The following is a 4,511-nucleotide window of genomic DNA, read 5'->3' as shown; positions in this document are numbered from 1 at the left end:
TTCAGGTACCCAGCCCCCCTGAGCTGCAAGACAGGGATGGGGAGCAGAATGAAGCCTCCATAATCCAAGGGGAAATGGTTAATGACCTGCTACACCACTTAGACACACACAGGTCTATGGGGCCAGATGGAATCCACCCAAGGGTGCTGAGGGAGCTGGTGGAAGTGCCCACCAAGCCACTTTCCATCATCGTGCTGGAGGTACACCACCAGTCTGAGGTAAGCAGAATGTAAGTAGCAAGCAGTTAGCTGGAACCTGAGGGGCTGCAAAAGCATGGAGGACAGTCAGTGCTTTGCATCTTTGCTTGGCAGTTTGACCCTGAGGCCCAGCATGGCTTCCTTGAGCTTCCAGGGAAGCAGCTAGGCAAAGAACGTGACGGGCAGGGACGTCTAGGTGGTGGTGTGGTGCAGGCCTTCTCATGCCTCAGGAGGAAAAGCAAGTGGTTACACTTTTGTGGACTGTGATCAAGCAAGAAAAGAAGGTAGAGTATGCACTGGAGGCGTCACAGATGACTAATTAGTACAGATGTGTTGTGACATTTTGGATGAAGTTATTACGAGTACAACTGTACCGTGACCATTTATGGCCAAACTGGTATTGGAAAACCCTTCACAATTTCAGAGGAGCCCCAGTGAAGAACATACTTGGGAATAGGATTTGCTACCAGGTATAACACATTGTATCAAACAGTAGAAAAACTCAGAGAGATTGATACTGGGGGTTTTTTTTGTAAAATCCTCTCCTCTGGAAATCTAATGAAAAGGTCTTTGATCTGAACCCTATTCCCAGTGTTGGAGAAAAACTGCAGACGCTTGATGATCCCATAAACAAGACAGGTGTAAATTTGAAAGGCTTGGAAGAAATACCTGTACAAAACAAAAATGAAGCCTACCAAACCTTGGAAAGAGCTGCAGCAAAAAGAACTACTGCTGCAGCTACTTACATGAATACATATTCCGTCTGATCCTACTCTGTTTTCAGTTACCATCTACATGAAAGAAGCCAGAGCAGTGGACAAAAGCTTGCTGGAACTGGGAAGATAAACTTGGTTGATCTTGGAGGAAGTGAGAACCCTTTGGTTTGGGGCACTTGATAAAAGAGCTTGTGAAGCTGGAAATACCAAGTCGTCTGATCTGACTGGAGAAAGAGTTACTACTGTTCTGTGGAAGGAGACACAGCGAATCTTAACTTCAAATAATCCTTCAAGACTCTCTTGGAGAACAATGTAGAACATCAGTAATTGCCCGGGTTTCTCCCACATGTATAAATCCTGAGAAAACATTCAGTGAGTACACTGGGATAAGCTCACAGAGCAAGGAACATAATGAGGCCTGAAGTTAACCAGCAGCTGCCAGAAGGAGCGATTATTAAGGAAGATACTGAAGAGACTCAGCATCTGAAAGGAGACCTTGCTACAGCATGAGAGTAAAATGGAGTCTGTCTTTTCACTGAAAATTCATGTTGCCCTTAAAGGAAATCCGACAGTTCAAGAAGAACACGTTGCAGAGTATATTGTCATAATCAGCACCATGGAAGAAGTGGAAACAATCACTGAACCATTCAAAATTAATAAAAGCGAACCTTAACAACAAAAACAGATCTGCAAATCAAGGAGACAGAACTGAAAGAAGAACAAAACAGATTGCAAGAAACCAAGGGTGTGTGGTTTCAGTTTCGGAAAACACCAACGAAAACCTTCATGGCACAGCTAGGCATTTGGTTACCTGGGTCATAAGAAGGCTGTCGATCAACACAATGCTATCCTCCAAATACATTCGTAGGAGAAATGAATGCTCTGTTCAACAAATACAAGATTCACTTAGTGAGAACAGTCTGAAGCAGCAACAGATGTTGACATCTTATGCATATTTTATAGGTGGCCTCCTATCTACCAGTTGTTCAGCAGCTAATGTATTTGTATCAGTGTCTTTTGTCTCTGTTAAAAGGTTTGTGTCCACTGAACTTTCTCATATGTCTGAAAAAATATTACAAAATAAGACTCTGCCATTTGCTAGTAAAGGTAGGATGTTGAGGTTGACTGAGGAGCAGATATGTGGCTTAGGAAGAGCATTAAATATCTTGACATCAGTGGTGGAAATTGTCCTGGAACTAAGCTATCGGTTTCAGAATAACATGAAGAAATTTTTCTGCTGTGGCTGACTGGATGGAGTGCTATAAAAATAAATTAGTATCTTTTTGGGATATCTGTCTCACTATGAAAAAAAAATACAGGAAGAAACAGACTTATTTTGAGCTGCAAAATATTGTGAGAATTTAAGAGAAGATGTGGAAATGGCAAGGCTTGTACGTAGAAAGAATGCAAATGAATTAGTGTGCTCACTGCAAAGCCAGCTGGACCTACTGGCACAGGAGACTGGGCCTGTATACTGTCAAAAAATGGAAGTTTGAAGACCACCATCAGTGCTGGGTCAGAAAATGTTTACCTGGAACCTATGGACCTGGTCAGCAATAAAACTTGTTCTTCAAAACAAATTTATTGCATGTCTGGATGGTTTGTTCCAAGAGCTTAAGGACATAATTTGAGAAAACAAGAAGATCCTGCTGGAATCCACTGTCTGTTCTCAGTAACTTAGCAATCTCACAGATGTGTCTCAGGATGCTGGTAAATGGAGTGAATGTAAAACTGCTCAGGCAGTCAGCTTTATGGATCAGTCCAGGCCTCCTTCAGCAACGAGAAACAGCAGCTTCCCTGTTTACAACAGAAAACAGGTGGTTTATGACTGAGATCAGTAGTTTGTACTGGATGTTTTGCTCTGCATCCTGCTGCAGTAGATGTGGCTTGGAAGTACCACATTGCACAAATAGATCATACAATAGATTTTATTATATGCATAGCAAGAATACAAATAGTCTTTTGTGTTCAAAGATCCTTGGCATGCTGCTGGTACTAAAACAAACTCATCAACGATTTTAAAAGCATTGGAAGTCCCCCAGGAGAGCTACAAACCGACGGCCTATACTGACCTTAAAAAAAGAAAGGGTATGTCATGTTGCTGCCAGCCACATTCAGGGTCTCGATAGCTGGGCTCTCATTCAGAGTCCTGACTGAATGACTGCTAAAAAAAGAATCTTCTTATTGATTTCCAGTATGTGCTCACTAAAAGCCAGTCAATAAGGAAGTGCTTATTCAAAGAATGGCACTGTCCTATTGGTAACTGGAAGCTGGGAGCTAGACAGCAAGAAATTCTGTGTAAGGGGGAAATGCAATGGATTTATGTAACGTATACAACTCCTCTCAAGAACAATAGTGAATCGTGGTTTGCAGCATTTACAAAGTGCATGACTGTTAAAAAGACGGAAAAATTATCCTTAAATATAGACTTGTCAGGCTCTTTTATTCTACATATGTAAGAAAGCTTGATTGCTACAAATATACTCCCTTAGATATATTTTGTAAGTCTGACTTTAGAGATTGGCATCAGTGTAATTTCTTTATCACTGCAACATATGGCAGTCTTCCCTGCTGCCAAAACATGGCCATGTTTCAGCCTCAGGGTACAGCTGGGTTGAACTTAAAACTGAGACTGTTTTCAAACATAGATACAGAAATTTACTTCGCTCCTTCTGACACCATAAAGAAAATGTAAATTCAAAACTCGTGTCACCAAAACCTCAATGAACTCTATAATGCCTGGTGGTTCCAGCCATGCCAGGAAGTGTTTTTTTCTTCTAGTTTTTTGGATAACATCTAAAATGATAACCAGTCACTACTATCTCAGGATCATCTATCACTCAGCTATCCACACTGAAAACTTCAGTTCAAATCCCAGCGTGGATTTGCAAGATTCTGAATGTTATGGTGATTTATGGTGAGTTTCCCACATAACCACAAGTTATAGCAATTTCCGTGTGCAATCAATGATTCTCTAAACCTTCTGTTCTCAGAGGCTTTTTACAACTCGTCTGTACTTAACCTATCATTTCCTCTTAGAGTGCCCTTCCTGACTGGCAAAGCTGAATGTAAACCTGCTGTACTGCTGCATCTTATCCCAGCGTTCTGAAAATTAGGCTGATAAACGCAGCCAAATCCTAGTTGCATTTGAAAATATGCCAAGGACCACTATTCTGATTAAAACCATAAAAATATCAAACACTCCACTAAGTTCTGAGTAGTTTGCTCAGCTGAGCATTTACCCGATCACATGACAGGACCACAAGCATCTAAAGCAAACAAGCAGAATAAAGGTCCAACATTTAAAAAAGGAAGAAAAGAATCAGATCTGCAATCCCATCCTCTAACCTGCAACTGGAGCTAGGAGAAAACCTGTGCGTGCCTTGCGTTTTCTGCTTACTGGTGGAGCCAACAAACACCAATTGCATGACAGCACCCGCTTAAAAGAAACCCAATGGGCAACAGAAAAGTAAAATAGGTCAGGGAGTAACTATTCCCTTCTCAGCAGTAGGTACATAAATAGTAGTGTTAGCTGTAACATCAGAGTAGTCTATGTTACTGCTTTGACCTGGTTCTTTCATTCGGAACAAGCTTAGTC

The 4,511-nt window shown here is 41.4% G+C and overlaps 1 pseudogene; it reads left to right on the top strand.

Moving 5' to 3' along the window:
- Positions 1-525: 525 nt before the first annotated feature.
- Positions 526-2,745, top strand: LOC104508058 (annotated as a pseudogene).
- The last annotated feature ends 1,766 nt before the right edge of the window (positions 2,746-4,511 follow it).

Source organism: Eurypyga helias, unplaced genomic scaffold, assembly GCF_000690775.1.
Source record: "Eurypyga helias isolate BGI_N326 unplaced genomic scaffold, ASM69077v1 scaffold38193, whole genome shotgun sequence".
Classification (NCBI taxonomy): Eukaryota; Metazoa; Chordata; class Aves; order Eurypygiformes; family Eurypygidae; genus Eurypyga; species Eurypyga helias.
This window is presented reverse-complemented; position numbering and strand designations above follow the sequence as displayed.